The sequence below is a fragment of the Oncorhynchus tshawytscha genome, linkage group LG06 (genome assembly GCF_018296145.1).
Source record: "Oncorhynchus tshawytscha isolate Ot180627B linkage group LG06, Otsh_v2.0, whole genome shotgun sequence".
Taxonomy (NCBI): domain Eukaryota; kingdom Metazoa; phylum Chordata; class Actinopteri; order Salmoniformes; family Salmonidae; genus Oncorhynchus; species Oncorhynchus tshawytscha.
In genome coordinates this window covers 66,086,079-66,103,845 of record NC_056434.1, presented here as the reverse complement: position 1 = coordinate 66,103,845, position 17,767 = coordinate 66,086,079, and the positions used below count along the sequence as shown (strand labels likewise).

The 17,767-nt window shown below is 41.0% G+C and overlaps 1 protein-coding gene across 1 annotated transcript in view; it reads right to left on the bottom strand.

Annotated features, from left to right (window-relative positions):
* psda (pleckstrin and Sec7 domain containing a) overlaps window positions 1-9,216 on the bottom strand; it is a 44,125-nt gene extending 34,909 nt beyond the window's left edge. The window contains exon 1 of the mRNA XM_024424614.2: window positions 8,961-9,216. The gene's annotated coding sequence lies outside the window, so the exon portion shown is untranslated. The remainder of the gene's footprint in view (window positions 1-8,960) is intronic.
* Between the last annotated feature and the right edge of the window lie 8,551 nt (window positions 9,217-17,767).

Below are 17,767 nucleotides of genomic sequence, written 5' to 3'. Positions count from 1 at the left end.
TACCCAAAACATTCCACATTCCAAGTGTTTTGTTAACAATCTAAATCTGTAGTCTGTCAAGTTCACACTCACCACGTCCTCAATCTAGAATAGCAAGTGTAAAATTCCCTCAGTTTGTTTGAGTACACAGATACCAGAGAGAAGCAACTAATTTTGATATCGAAATAGATATAATATCTGGTGAAATTCTAAAGTGGCTCCAACAGGGTCAACCACTCAATATTTTCCTTTGTGCACTATCAGAGGTCATGGGCCCACCTTCTGAGGAACTTGTTCACTCTGTTGTCTCTACCTTAGTCACGGCAGGATAGTCATTACCCTACAAATCATGAGGAGCAGGAAGACCCCAACCATTGCCACTGCTAGCACACTGCTCTAATATTAGTTCCTACCGGACACAATGTTTGGCAGACCAAACTCTTCGGTCCTTTAAAAACCCGCTGTATGTCAAATATTGCGCGCTATCGTTTGGAAAATAAATCAAATGTGACTCTGGATGACAACATAATGATGTTTGTTTCCAACATTAGGGCTGTTTATCTAAAGAAGTCAAATCCGCTTTGTGTTTTGTTTCCTTGCCACGATACTATGTATCGCAATATTGGTATCGTCCTGGCCCTAGTTGTCAGTCTGATCCTCACATACCACATGTACAGACACTCAGACACCCGTGATCAGTGTAGCAGGTAGAGAGAAATATCCTTTAACCTCTCCCACTGCTGTTCCTTAGAAAGTCTCTCTCCTCCTCTACTTCATTGACACTATACCAGTAAGACAGTAGTTACCAAGGCCAGACAAAGGTAACTAAGGCAACTAAGTAATGAATAAGTCTCATTTAGTTTGAAAAGATCATGCTTTTTTTGTCTGGAAATCAACAAACAATCGTCTCCCATTTCAGCAAGACCTAAAAGTATATCTTCCATCTTTATGTAGGCCTTGAAATAGCCAATGATCCAAATCATCTCAGACCCTAAACACACATGCATGCACACACACAGCAGGTGATAACTATCTGAGATCCCAGGGAAGAAGCAGGGTTGTGCCAAGACTTTCCACATGGTACGGGGGGGGGGCAGTCTGTCTCACACATGCCTCACACACCCACAGCTGCACACTTACACCAGGGGCATAGTCTCACCCAATCAGTTTGAGCAATTTTTTGTTGTTGTTGCTGCTCTTCACTTGTCAGTGTTCCAAATGGGACATTATTTGTATTTTTACTTAGACATGCAAACACCATCAGATATAATAGCAAGCAGTGCACTGGGTTAGTCAGATTTGATTAAATATAACAGAACAGATTAACCATCATGACATTCACTGTCACAGGATGGGTTGCCAAAAATAACTAACAAAGCAACACCCCCAATAAGCCACAAATGACTGCATTGAGGCATGTCACTGTGCTTCTATGGCTATATGAACCATGCCACTGCCCATTTCATTTGACACATTTCACTGCACCTAACATTTTTTTTTCTGTGCCTTTATCACAGTCAACACACCTATATTTTAGCTTGAATTAGCTTTAAATGCTACATTTTCTCTCAGCCTCATGGCAGAATGTGTAAAATAGCATGAAATGAGCTATAAAACTGCATTTCCCTCTCTGCCTCATGCAAAGTGTGTAGAATTACAGGACATTGTATTTAAAACAGCAAAAAAAAAATTCAGCCTTGTGGCAAAATGTGTAGAATAACATCAGATTAGCTATACAACTGCACATTTTTATTTTTGCCCCATGGCTAAATGTGTAAAATTGCAGGAAATTAGCTGCAAGTGTACACATTTTTTTGTACACAGATGCACATTGACACAAACATACAAACACATGCTCAGAGGTATTCTGAGGCATCTGTGATAAGTGCATTTGGTGATTTTGAACCTGTTGAATTGATTGCAGTTATTTGACTGTCTTGCTAATCATAATACCCAGCACCATTTATCCTCATATTTTGTGCCATTGAGGTTCCTGAGCCTCCCTTTGCAGTTTCACTTTGAGCCATGTACAACATTGCTGTTTGAGAACAAAATACATACAGTTGGTCACCACAGCTATCCCTACACACTGGCCAATCAAGGTGAGTAAGGTTTTAATTTTACCTTTATTTAAGTAGGCAAGTCAGTTAAGAACAAAATCTTATTTTCAATGACAGCCTAGGAACAGTGGGTTAACTGCCTGTTCAGGGGCAGAACGAAAGATTTGTACCTTGTCAGTTCGGGGGTTTGACCTTGCAACCTTCCGGTTGCTAGTCCAACGCTCTAACCACTAGGCTACGCTGCCGCCCCAGGTTGTGTGAACGAACATAGAACGAACTACAGAACGAACACATGGAGAGGTGATGAAGAGTCGAGTCACAGGACAAATTGCAAGTTAACACGATCTGTGAATGCCAAGGTAACTGACAACCTGAAATGGACACCTATTTGTTTAATAGAACCACTGGGTCATATGCCCACCAACCTGAAAAAGTTAAGTCCAAATAACTTCTGTCTGGCTGGCCCAAGACATTTTGTTGTTCCTATGCATGTAACAACTAATGCTACTTCCACTACTAAATCTGTAGTGTGGTTATTTCTTCATCAATTTACACAACAAGGTTAACTCACCGTACTTGAGACAGGGGCCAGGGGCCCGTGCTTACGTTATTGGATACGTCTGGCAGGAGTCAGACATAGTTAAGTTAGTTGGGCCCGTATGAAGTGGAATAAATCCAGAGGACAACAACCAGACTGCTGGACATGATTACAGCCAGGAAACGGTACTAACATTTTCATTTCATCAATTTAAAAAAAAAAGTCTGAACCATTTCCTTTCATCCAATTCGAACCCCAATTATCACGCATATCCATCTCCCCTGATGACCAGAAAGAATAACTTTTTAAATTTGTTTTTAAATGACTCCCTTCTAAAAAGGAAAACCTAAAAATAAATTATGTCTGTTTTTCACAGACTAGAAACCAAGTTTACAATTTAAAAATACATCTGTCAATTAGAAAACCGTTAACAAAGTATTTCTAAAACCAGGAGACCAATAGACATTTATATTAATATCGCACGGCCACATGTTGAACAAGCCACACTGATTACAACCTCATAACACTTGAGGATCAACATGTACTTTCTCTCACACTCACTCATATCAAAAACACACATGATGGAACACACTTACACCCTGATGAGCAGGGTACTTAGGCCTACTTTTTCTGTACTCAGACTAATAGGATTCCCTGCCCCCCCATTTTTGTTCATCCTACAGACACACACTATACACACAGTCCCACACACACACACTGTACACATAGCAACTGCGATCCCCCGAGTTGCAGCAGCACAGTCTGCCTCCCTCTTTCTCCTCGTCTCCCTTTCTCCTCTTTGCCACCTCTAGACTCACAGTGGCTGTCCGCTTTGCCAGCTCATCCATACTGGATTTAGGCCTCCCTCCTCCTCCCCCCTCCAGACCTGCCTAAGTCCAATAGAGCTCCATCTTCCACCTCCTGCCACTCATGGTGCTTTGTCCCTCCCTTTAGGAAGAGTGCTCGACCAATCAGATCCCTTGATCCAGTGCGGTCTTAACGGCGCAATGGCTACTGGTGTAAAGTAGTCTGTTTAGCACTAACAGATGGTGAAGGACCATGCAGCTTATAGTTGCTGGGGCGATAACAAGGTCAGAGGGGACTGGGGCCCTCCTCTTATTCAGAGGATAGAAACTAATTTGGCTAATTTGAGTCAGTCATTAGGGGCTAACAGTTGTGAACCTCTGAGGAAAAACAAGAATAAACAAATTCAAGGCATCACCTACACACTCTCACGCTTGGACAGACAGTCAGTTTCTCTTTCCCTCTGATAACACTACTAGCACTCTCTCTGGGTATCAACACTGACAGGCTGTCTGTAGCATGTCTACTGTACCTCACTAGGAGGTTCTGGACTTGGAAATTGTGTGTAATAAATTCTGTCAATCAAGTTTGATAACAGATAAATAGCAGAGTAGAGACCATGTAAGTTATTTTCTCACTGCCTCATAGAAGTGACAGCTTAACAAATGGCACCCCCACTGTATTGTGCCCACCCCCACTGTATTGTGCCCACCCCCACCCCCACTGTATTGTGCCCACCCCCACTGTATTGTGCCCACCCCCACTGTATTGTGCCCACCCCCACCCCCACTGTATTGTGCCCACCCCCACTGTATTGTGCCCAACCCCACTGTATTGTGCCCACCCCCACCCCCCACCCCCCCCCACTGTATTGTGCCCACCCCCACCCCCACTGTATTGTGCCCACCCCCACCCTATTTCCTCTGTGGTTTGGCTACAGTTAGGAGTGAATTTCCACAGCTTCCCCAGTCAATCTCCTCCTGGATGGTGTCCGATCCATCCAGACAAGAATGAGGGTAAAGGTCTGTGTCTGCTTTTCCTCCCCGGGATTTGCCTTTCCAGACAGAGAGCTTAACCCGACAGCTCGGAAAACAAGCTTTACAAATGGTGATCTTTAAGTTTCAAGTTAATGTCACGTGCTCAAGTACAGTCAAATGCCTTTCGTTCAAGCTCTAAACCCAATAATGCAGTAATCAATGTAGTAACATAAATAACATAAGGTAGAACAAAAACCCAAAAGTAATTGAAATAAGAACACAAGAAGGTAAGTAAGCTATATAAGCGGTTGCTGTAGCTGGTCTTGTGGCTTCGCTGAAGTTAATGAGTAAATGGTTTGACTTCAATGGGCTTATGCTAAGGGGGAATCAGTCTCCTCAGACCCAAACACAATGTCAGATTTCAAAACAAGGGAGCAGGAATGGAGCCTATAAACAGCTGAGACTAATTCACTTTAAGACAGATTCAATTTCATGTCACAAGACTGTCCATAAAATTAAAGACTGTCCTTAAAATGTTTACCCAACAGCAGCTGAGCATATAAGCAGATCACTTCAATGTACAGTATGGAAAAATCAACCCCTTACTCACCAAGATTGTAATCGCCCGCAGTCAATAGTTGAACGCCCTACTCTTAATTACAGTCACATCCACTGACCATGCAGAGTCAGCTGTGGTTTTATCTGAGGACAGTTTAAAAGCCCCATCATCATAGCTCAGATTCTGAAAAAAACTCATCACTGAGGGAATGCCCCCGCATTGTCTTCAGTCCAGCTATAGGACATCAGAAAGTTGTGGCCCTGAAATCCTACTTTATGCACTGGCAGACACATCGATGTCTCATATCCTTAACCAAGTGCCTTACACAGTCAGATCAATCTCAGCTGGAGAATGGCGCAATGCACTACATCTGTTGGCACAATCTATTCTCTGGCTGCAGTGGGGAGCCTGGGGACATGGGGAAAAGGAGACATTTTTTTAGAGCACATTCTCTAGGTGACAATTCAACTTTGAATCCTCCAACAAATATCATCCAGTTGTTCTTGGATTTCAGCAGAAATGTGGTTCCTACAACACACACTATAATGAAGCAATAGCAGGGGTAAAGAAAACAGGTATGTCATGGACCAATAAGGACTGCTAAAATATCATGGCCTCAGCATTAAAGCTGAGTAGAATTGATGAGGTAAGATGTAGGAAGGACAGAGTGTGTGTGTGAGAGAGAGAGACCCAGAAGTATCATGCAACAGCCTTACTGACAGAGTAGCACCTGGGACAACCCACTGGGCACAAACTGGTTGACTCAATGTTGTTTCAATGTAATTTGTCATCGTAGTGTGATGTGGAATCTATGTAGAAAATACATTGGATTTGAAAAAAGTAATCAACTGTTGTTTTAAAGAGGAAATGTGTCGTCATCCTGGTAAACAAATTTCAACACTTGTATAAAATGTTGAATTTGTACCTTTAAAAACATCACATCTTCAACGTTATTATTATTATTTTTTTTTTAAAGCTTTAGGTTGGGCAGCACCTAATACTGGAGAATTGGTCTATCTACTACTGCTAACCTTTGGTCTCCGATCCAGGGTTTTAACCAAGCTCTGCCATGCTTAGCTATTATATCTGTCACTGACCATTACCAATGTGCTATCGTGAGAATGATTTTGTAAGTGGAGATCTCTCAACACTAAATAAATTCCCTGTTGCCTTCTAAGTAATTCCATATAGTTGGTTTAACATAGCAAATCAAATGTGAACATACTTTATCACCGATATATCATCAATGCTGCTATTTAGGCCTTTATAGGATTTGTAAAGTCATCAACAGCCAGTGTTTAAATTCATACCTGTAATCAACTAAAAATAGACAATACAATAAGCCTATGGTTTCAAGCTCTGGTTGATTTAAATTGTAATTATCTTTAGTGATATTGAATTGTGTAGGACTAAATCAAATCAAACTTCGATTTTTGGTTGAGAAGTGAATCCAACATATCAATTAATAATTTGTAGACAAACTGGAATCCAAGCCAGACTAAGTCAGTGGCACAGATGGAACAATTCAAGCAGAAGATAAATCTCTCTCAAATGTTGATATTTGATAGCGTTGACAAACAAAACCAATACAATATGACTTTGGTACAATAAATAGCCTAAGACTATTTTAGAAAGGTATGTACAGTTGAAGTCAGAAGTTTTACGTACAGAGGTTGGAGTCATTAAAACTCGTTTTTCAACCACTCCACAAATTTCTTGTTAACAAACTATAGATTTGGCAAGTCGTTAGGACATCTACTTTGTGCATGACACAAGTCATTTTTCCAACATTTGTTTACAGACAGATTATTTCACTTATTATTCACTGTATCACCATTCCAGTGGGTCAGAGGTCTACATACACTAAGTTGACTGAGCCTTTAAACAGCTTGGAAAAATCCAGAAAGTTATGTCATGGCTTTAGAAGCTTCTGAGTCAATTGGAGGTGTACCTGTGGATATATTTCAAGGCCTACCTTCAAGCTCAGTGCCTCTTTGCTTGGCATTATGGGAAAATCAAAAGAAAATCAGCCAAGACCTCAGGAAAAAAATTGTAGACTTCCACAAGTCTGGTTCATCCTTGGGAGCAATTTGCAAACGCCTGAAGTTACCACATTCATCTGTACAAACAATAGTACACAAGTATAAACACCATGGGACCACGCAGCCGTCATACCGCTCAGGAAGGAGATGCGGTCTGTCTCCTACAGATTAACGTACTTTGGTAAGAAAAGTGCAAATCAATCACAGAACAGCAAAGGACCTTGTGAAGATGCTGGAGGAAACAGGTAGAAAAGTATCTATATACACAGTGAAACGAGTCCTATATCGACCTAACCTGAAAGGCCGCTCAGCAAAGAAGAAGCCACTGCTCAAAAAACGCAGGTATATTGAAGCAACATCTCAAGACATCAGTCAGTGAGTTAGAGCTTGGTCGCAAATGGCTCTTCCAAATGGACAACGACTCCAAGCATACTTCCAAAGTCGTGGCAAAATGGCTTAAGGACAACAAAGTCAAGGTATTGGAGTGGCCATCACAAAGCCCTGACCTAACATTTGTGGGCAGAACTGAAAAAGCACTTGTGAGCAAGGAGGCCTACAACTCTGACTCAGTTACACCAGCTCTGTCATGGACCAAAATTCACCCAACTTATTGTGGGAAGCTTGTGGAAGGCTACCCAAAAGTTAAACAATTGAAAGGCAATGCTACCAAATGCTACCTAAGACAGGGAATTATTACTAGGATTACATGTCAGGAATTGTGAAAAACTGAGTTTAAATGCATTTTGCTAAGGTGCATGTAAACTTCCGACTTCAAATGTAACATTTAATCTTAAAATGAGTAACACATCCATGGCCACATTGAGGTTACTGTAACTATCCATTTCTTCTTGTGTAATCATATAAAGCACGGTCATTGTGAGGATCTCCAAGACCTGCAATGCTGTAATAACCTGTGCAGAATCTTGAACGGCATTGATCACTTGCACCATGTACTGTTAATGTAATCTCAACTGCAATCCAGGTCATTTGGTTCTGCTATTATATGAAACACAGTGAAAACACATGCATCTTTTGTATAAATCAACAAAATATCTGACATTGTATTCCCATTTGAACTTTGTTGTGCTTTAAGATGGTTGAGAGCATAATGATATAACACATTGAAAATTCAACCAACTTTTGGCTGTCTTTTTAAGTGGGTAAAAATAGGTTGTAATCTCATTGATCAACATCAACTAAATATGACCCAATTATCCATGTTGAAATGACGTGGTGTGCCCAGTGGGAAGGGACTGCAGTCAGTGAAGTGCTGTTTATAGAAACACTGTCATCTGATAGGCTGGAGGAAAGGGAATAGGCCAACTGCCTCTGCACTTCAAAAGGCTTGTCAGACACAGCGATTAGATAGGCTGATATATTCAAATCCATTTTTTTTTGTCGTTTGTGGACAGCAATGATACCAGGTTCCAACATAGGCTACTAGTTAAAGGCAACAGCTTGACATGGAAGAATGATTGTAAATGACTGTCTGGTCGACATATCTGAAACTAAGGAAGAATGCTATGTTCAGTCTTGTAATTCCCTATAGTTGTCGAATGCATTTATTGAAATAATACTAGGGTAGGGATCAGGTTTTTGATTACCAAACCTAAGTCTGTATTGCCGAAGACTTGCGCAACAAATAACAGATCACTGGAAAGGTGTCATATTTCAAGATAGGCCTGCAATGGGAATACCGTAATGTAAATAGTTTACAGGTGAGCTCTGGACATTAAAAATCTGTCCCAAACAACTAGTACCTGTCTGATGGTCACTCTGCTCTGCGACAGACCTGTAAAGTGATGTTGTTTGGTGAACTGAAGCAGATGGAAATTATATGCTTCAACACAAAAGCTATCTTCAAACAGAAAACAATAGGCTATAGCTGGAACAATTCCTGGAGAGATCGTTTCATTCATTAATGAAGAGTAACATTGCCAGCATACAATAACAAGCCGCACTGCAACTTGTCACGGTTCATGAAGGAAGATAGTCACTTACCCCTGTCATTACAAATGCTAATGTTATAAGAAGCTGCAGAATCCTGATAGACCCGCGTAGCCGTGTGTACGTTCGCTGCCGTTTATCACCTGTTTCCGCATTGAGAAGGCTGACGTTTTAACCTTGGTTGAAAAGGAGCTTTCCATTCACTGCTAAATGGTTCTGAAACTGACAGCTCCTCTGATCCACCTTTGCTCCTGACGAGGAGCAACACTCACACGCGCACTTTCTCCTAATGCGAGCGTGCTAGAGCTCTTCTCTCCCAGAGCGCATGCTATTTATGCTTCCTTGAAGGAGAGATTACAAAAAATTTCAAACGGATTTGAAATCTGTATAATCTAACAGACGGACCAGATAGCACCCAAGGCTGTAATACCGTTTTTTTTTTAAATAGCATAGTAGGTAAACTATTATTTGGAAACAATGTGGACATTAGGCTGCTATCTCGTTACCCAACTTGGCTCCAACTGTTTGCTAAAATAAGCTTGCTGTTTCCCAATAGTTTATATAAAATAATAAAAAAAGGCTATTTGCAAATTACTGTCCAACATCTGGGTCATGGTTGAAATCCAGGAGGGATTGTTCCAATATCATTATCCCGAAATGGTTGGATTTAACATGAACTCTTATTCTCCCTAAGTGGGCATTTGCTCCCAAAAGCACGCCAAAACGTAGGCTGCTAGATCTCTAAAAAACTATTTTCCCACGAAAAATGTATCAGCCGCTACAAAAATGTAAATGAATTACAATCCATATAATAATTCACATTTCCTATTACTGCAGGATTATTTTCCTGTTCTGGGAGACTGGCCCAAATGAAGATACTACATCTGTTAAAGAAGCCCAAAAGAATGTGTTGGGGATCATGTGTATAATCCCTATACCAAGGCATGCAGGGGGGTGGTCAGCCCTACATCCTGTAGGACGCCGTGTATGAATGCGTGGCGTCCTATGTAGGGCTAGCTGCTGGACGACAGCACATACACACAACTCTGTCTCTCTAAGTTACAATTTATTTAGAAATGTATTACGTTTGTCAAGCTAACTACTGTTTCAGAAATTACATTTCCTCCGGGATATGTAGACCTTGGTTGAGTTTAGACACAGAAATAGAAAAGGTAGGATGAACAGCAGTAATCATAGAGGGCAGGAGGCATGCTTAAGATTCCACACTCTTCAGGAATGTGGTCCTATGCAGCAGGCACATCAGAAAATAAACACAAAACTATTGGCACAAGTCCACACAAAACAGTAAATACATCAGAACGGGCTCAACTGACATAGAAACAGAAACAAATACAACAGAGCATGATTTACCTGCAACATGTTGCCATGGCTGCTACCTGGGATGAGTCATCCACTCTGTCAACATACTAGTAATAATCCCATGCTAATATTCACAGCTATTGCTCAGCGAATAAACCCTCTATAGCAGTCCAGACATTGCAGAGCCCAAGTGTAATGTAAGCATCCCGCAAGCAATTCCCTGTCATTCGTTCAAAGCTATGATGACGCTGCATTACGTTTTGGACATGCTATGAGAGAGGATTGTGAGCTGAGGGGGCTGGGCGGAAACAACCTCACTCACTTATTAAATCTCTCTCTGTGACCCCTGTTCTACTGTCTCATCAATACACACTTACCACACGCTTGTTGTTGTTCCTCTGAGTTTGGCTGAAGGAAAATAGCAGTGAATCATGATACACCATATATACAAAAGTATGTGGACACCCCTTCAAATGAGTGGATTTGGTTATTTCAGCCACACCCGTTGCTGACAGGTGTGTAAAATCAAGCACACAGCCATGCAATCTCCATAGACAAACATTGGCAGTAGAATGGCCTTACTGAACAGCTCAGTGACCTTCAACGTGGCACCATCATAGGGTGCCACATTTCCAACAAGTCAATTTTTGACATTTCTGCCCTGCTACAGCTGCCCCGGTCAACTCTAAGTGCTGTTATTGTGACGTGGAAACGTCTATTAGCATCAACGGCTCAGCTGCGAAGTGGTAGGCCACACAAGCTCACAGAGCGGGACCGCTGAGTGCTGAAGCATGTAGGGGGGTAAAAATCGCCTGTACTCGGTTGCAACACTCATTACCAATTTACAAACTGCCTCATGATGTGATGTCAGCATAAGAACTGTTCGTCGGGAGCTTCATGAAATGGGTTTCCATGGCCAAGCAGCCGCACACAAGTCTAAGATCACCATGAACAAAACCAAGAGTTGGCTGGAGTGGTGTAAAGCTCGCCGCCATTGGACTCTGGAACAGTGGAAACGCATTCTCTGGAGTGATGAAGCCGACTGCGAGCCAGGCCTAATCGCCCAACATCAGTGTCAAACCTCACTAATGCTCTTGTGGCTGAATGGAAGCCAATCCCCGCAGCAATATTCCAACATCTAGTGGAAAGCCTTCCTAGAAGAGTGGAGGCTGTTATAGGAGCAAAGGGGGGACCAAGTCCATATTTTGGAATGAGATTTTTGGCAAACAGATGTCCACATACTTTTGGTCATGTGGTGTATGAAAAAGTGCAAGGCCACTCATAACTCATGGTTTTCCAAACACACCTTATCATATAAAACCTACTAAGTCCTGTCCAAAGCCTCCCTCCTTTCTCTCTATCCTTCCATCTGTGCAAGAACTGGTGTGTAGTTTGCTGTGTCCTGTCAAAAGTTTAGTGCTTGGAGAGGGAAACCACCCACGTCTCCCTGAACAAACCACCTACAAATCAGCCCTGTTTGAACAGTGGTAATGTATATGGTGGGTACTGCTGCACACCGAGGTGATTCTCATCCAGCCCACAAGCCCAGCAGCTTGGCATGTTGCCTAGAAATCCCATTGTAGGGAGCCCATTCCAGCCTTTAAATGTGGACTATTTTTCATCCTCTCTCCTAAAACAGATTTTCTAAATGCTGTATGTATCCAACAACTGTACATGAACCCACAATACCTTCTAATCTTACCACTGTTTCTTCATAAGGATTCTTGATGAACCAGTCAAATACCTTGGATGGCAAAAGCTTTATATTATTCTCCAGAAGATGGCAGCATTTCTCACTTCCATCCCTACCTCTGTCTGTAGCCTGTGTTTTCCTCCTATAAGAGACATTCTCTATCTGAGACAACAACCTGAGGCTGATGAGGTAAATCCTTTCCAAGAACTATGCTCTTCTGGAAGAATGTTAATTGATAAAGAGAACCAGGCAAACTACAATGTTTAACTTTGTAGATTTCGCTAGATATTTGCTGCATTGTTGGAGCTAGAAACATAAGCATCTCGCTGCACCTGTGATAACGTGCAGAACTGTGGACTCACCAATAAATGTTGATTTGTGTCGTTCTGCAGTGTATCATCGTAGGAAAGTCACAGACACCGTAATAAACTAAAGGTCATTCAAAAGCTATGCCAAAAGGGATGAGTGTCTCAGAGGAGGGTCAAACTAAAGGATGACATAGAGCAGGCTTTGAAAGATGCTTCGATGCCTGGGGCTTTTTAAAATCATGTACATTCTACCTGGAACTATTATCTCCTCACTGGTCTATCCTAAAGGGTTGAAACCTGAGGGTTGCATTAAACTGTTAAACAGTCATTGTATGGGGCTTAGTGACGAGACAGAAAGTGTCAGTCTTCAAAGGTGGCAGTCTCAACATGATCTTATTTGGAGATTTGATTTCTGTTCCTTCCATTAAATATCACTGGGTTAAAGATGTGGTAGTTGATGCAAACAGTCAGCTGAGACCCTGGAGAAAAATACAGACTAAATACATTTAGTATCTTTCCATGAACTGATATGATAAATAATCTAGGCTAAGAGCAAAATCTACATCATGGACCACCTATGTAGACTGAGAACCTCGTTTAACTCATGTTGTACATCTGTGTACTGCATATCTATAAACAAGTCATACATAGATTTTAATGTTTGGTGTGATTGTAGTCAGTACATCACGGTTTTTTGCACTGAAAAACCCTCAACCTAAAGATAAACTCCATGAATCGCTCAGTAACAAAACAGTGTGTGATCTATCTACAGTAACTCACTAGGCAGAGGTTCCCACTCTCTAAGGCTGACAGCACTCTTTGGCTTTGTAGTCTGCAAATTGTACAGTTGACTCTCCAGAACAACAAAACAATTTTTTGTGTAAAACATACTTATATAACAAGCAGACTAATACATACATAGACAGTTTAAAAGAGGTACAAAAGAGGTTTAAAAGAGGTACATCTTATTTTATATATCATCTAGATTATATATTTTTTACTATTGTTATTGCATCTCACAAACAACAAATTGTGTGATGTCTACAAAAGAAAGAACATAACCTTGGGAAAATTCACCTCCAAATCATTAGCCATGGATTATGTATTTTTCAAACGAAACTATGAAGCGATGCTCTAAAGTGGGGCATTGTTACAACAGAATGTAAGACCCTGCAGTCAGTATAGCCTACACTTAATTTAGCCAGGGATCACATACTCAAGCAAGTGAACGCCACACAGAGTAAGTTATCAGAGAGGGTACATTTGGATCAAGTTGACTGCTTCAACAGGGGGTGGTTGTTTTCTCTTCAGCTTGTCAGCAGCTAGAGCATCAGATCTCCGACTGGCTTCCTTGGAGACTCAGACAAAGTCATAGATAAACACTGGGGAAAAAGACAGACGTCAGTCCCAGACCAAACATGATAACGCTGTAGCTGCAACATACCCCAGCTGTTGCTCATGGTGACATACAGAGTCACCATGGTGACAAACCGTCTACATTAGATTGAAGTCAATATCAACTGATGAAGCAGAACAATACATTTACATACAGTAAAAAGACAGTCAAATGTTATGCATCTATCTATCATGACAAAGCCCTAGAAAAAGAGGCCCAAAATCAAGTTAACTTTTTCAAGTGGCTCAGCGTAAGAAGGGTCTGTCAATATGTTGACTCTGGATTTGATTTAATTGAAATCCTTCTGAGTTTTAGGAGCTTTTCCCCACAGTTTGAAGACGTCCTCATCACCTGAATCTGAACAAAATATAAAATCTATTTCACAATTCACAAAGTAATAATGTGTAGTTTACAAAGTTACCGGAATAATAAATTATAAACTTTTGAAACTTGTTGGTTCTGTGACTTTTCCTGATGTTAGTCATTTTATGATGACCTCGGTCGAAAGCAAAATTCACAAAGTAGCAAATCCTCCCACAGTGCGACGAGAGAGGGCAGGGCAGTTTCCCACTATTGTCCATGCCCGTATTTAATAAGGTTATATTTGTACATAAATTAAATCAGGTGTGAGCACGACGCTTTTACCAAGGCTCAATCTAACAAACACTAGTTTGGCATCTACTGGGGATTTAGATCCCAGAGAATAAATTCTACACAGACTAGTTCTGTTAAAGCTTTTAGAGAGAGAGCAAGATCGAAAATGAATGAGACTGAAAATCAAGTACCATTTTCCGAATATGGTTGCGAACAGCAATTCGATGAGCTATCGAATGGATGCAAGAAAAGTGTTGAGTGAGTAAGCTATGTAATCAGATTGTTTGGTTTTCAAAATGATAATGAATTCACCTTGCTCTTGTGGTCGAACAGGACAGCCAGGTAAAGGTGTAGCCCTTCATCACTTCATAAACTGCAGTGTCAAGTCTGTCATGACAATTTCGACATACAGGCTCAGTTCGAGACATAGAGCCTAAGACAAATATTATACAATTTATAGGTAACCTAAAATAAAGGAAACACTTGAGTAAATGAGGGATACAAAGTATATTGAAAGCAGTCGCTTCCACACCAACTTGGTCTTGAAGTATTTCGTATGATTCTGTAAGTAAATCCGAGACGCTCCATCTAATATGATTTTAAGTTTCGTATGGCATGTATTAAGTTGGATGTCCATCCCCTGGTGTGATATTACAATTTGGATATGTTACGAATTGCAATTTTTACAATATGTTACGGATTCAAATTTGATGTTGCTGATGTTATTTAATTGGCTAATGTTAGCTAGGTTAGGTCGTTAGGGGAACTAGGTTAAAGGTCTAGGTGAAGGGTTAGCTAAAGTTTTTAGGGGAAGGGCTAGCTAACATGTTTAGACTACTGAACTAAAATATAAACGCAATATGCAACAATTTCAAAGATTTTATGGAGTTATAGTTCATATAAGGAATTCAATCAATTGAAATAAATTCATTAGGCCCTAATCTGTGGATGTCACATGACTGGGCAGGGGCGCAGCAATGGGTGGGCCTTTTTATTAAACAATTATTGTGTGTGGGGGGGTAAATCAGCTTTAATATTATAGGTTCTATCAATTTCATTGTTAGCATAAATTCTAATACCTTATTATTGTTATTATTATTTTAATTGTCTCTCTACTTCTCTATTATCTTGGCAAAGGAGAAATGCTCACTAACAGGAATGTAAACAAATTTGTGCACAATTTGAGAAAATAGCTTTTTGTGTCTATGGAAAATTTCTGGGATTCATTTTAGCTTATGAAACATGGGACCAACCCTTCACGTTGCGTTTTATATTTTTGTTCAGTTTATTTGCAAAGTAGCTAAAAGGTTGTTGCTAATGAACTAAATCCTAAAGTTGTCTGTGGTGAGATTTGAACATGCTAACCTCTGGGTTGCTAGACACTTGCGTTATATGCCCACCCATCCACTGCAACCACCCTCCTTTTGTTTGTGCCTTAAAACCTGTTGAGTGTAGGGTGCAGTATTTCGATTTTTGGATGAAAAACGTACCCAAGTTTAAACTGCCTACCCAAACTGCCTATTTCTCAGGCCCAGAATCTAGAATATGCATATAATTGTCAGATTAGGATAGAAAACACTCTAAAGTTTCCAAAACTGTCAAAATATTGTCTGTGAGTATAACAGAACTGATATTGCAGGTGAAAACCTGAGGAAAATTCAACCAGGAAGTGGCCTCTATTTTGAAAGCTCCATGTTCCATTGAATGCCTTCTCTCCATTTAAAGGGATATCAACCATATTCCTTTTCCTATGGCTTCCCCATGTTGTGAACAGTGTTTAGTGCTTTTAGTGAACAGTGTTTAGTGCTCATAGTTTCAGGCTTTTATTTTGAAAAAATGAGCCAGAAAGATCACATCGTGTTAGTGTATAGCTGGGTGTCTCCAGAATTTTGCTTGCGCAACAGTTTGGAGCAGCCACTGTGTCTCTCTCTCTCCTATTGACGAAGCTAAAGTCCCGGTTGATATATTATCGATTATATATTGAAAAAACAACCTGAGGATTGATTATAAAAAACGTTTGACATGTTTCTGTGGACCTTACGGATACTATTTGGAATTTTTGTCTGCTCACGCCTGTGGATTTCTGAACATAATGCGCCATACAAATGGAGTAGGAGCAGTAGGAGCCTACTGCCATTCCTCAATGGCAGTAGGAGCAGTCCGTGGAAGACTTACCATTAGGTAGAAGAGGCAACTTCCTCGCATCAAAGGGCCTCCTGAGCTGGGCATAAGTTGAGGCCACATTAACTTTTTCTGAGGGCTGTGTCAATCAAGCCATACTATTCACTAATCAATTTGAGACACATTTTTATATTAATCACCCACGGACTGGTTCATATTTAAGACCATTCCACCCTGACTAGAGTTGCTGTACGGCCCATGCATTGTTTCATGTGATATGATTGCAAATGCTACTTTAATTAACTGTAAAGCTGCAGCAAAACCGCTGTGAGGCGTTTTTAAGAAGAGCCGGGTTGTGAAAAGAGAATTCTTAATTTCCTGAGAACGCAAGACCGGTGCCACTGATAATACTGCCATCATTGAGGCAGAGGAACTGACTACGAGCCCAGAGACAGACCCATCTAGCACTCCAACCTCTAGCATTAGCCTAGCCAGCACTTCAAACTGTAACATTACGGCCTCTGCTGCTTTCTGTGGCACATCAGTACTAACTCTGGACGGCTCTGACTTAGAATACGTGGATAACTACAAATACCTAGGTGTCTGGCTAGACTGTAAACTCTCCTTCCAGACTCACATTAAGCATCTCCAATCAAAAATTTAATCTAGAATCGGCTTCCTATTTCGCAACAAAGCTTCCTTCACTCATGCTGCCAAACATTCCCTCGTAAAACTGACCATCCTTCCGATTCTTGACTTCGGCGATGTCATCTATAAAATAGTGCCATCCGTTTTGTCACCAAAGCCCCATATACTACCCACCACTGCGACCTGTACGCTCTCATTGGCTGGCCCTCGCTTCATACTCGTCGCCAAACCCACTGGCTACAGGTTATCTACAAGTCTCTGCTAGGTAAAGCCCCGCCCTATCTCAGCTCGCTGGTCACCATAGCAGCACCCACTCGTAGCATGCGCTCCAGCAGGTATATCTCACAGGTCACCCCCAAAGCCAATTCCTCATTTGATCGCCTTTCCTTCCAGTTCTCTGCTGCCACTGACTGGAACGAACTGCAAAAATCACTGAAGCTGGAGATTCCCATCTCCCCCACTAGCTTTAAGAACCAGCTGTCAGAGCAGCTCACAGATCACTGCACCTGTTCATAGCCCATCTGTATACAGCCCATCTATCTACCTCATTCCCATACTGTATTTATTTATTTTGCTCCTTTTGCACCACAGTATCTCTACTTGCACATCCATCTTTTGCACATCTACAATTCCAGTGTTTAATTGCCATATTGTAATTACTTCGCCACCATGGCCTATTTATTGTCTTAACTCCCTTATTTGACCTTATTTGCACTCACTATATATAGACTTTGTTTTCTTTTTTTCTACTGTATTATTGACTGTATGTTTTGTTCATTCC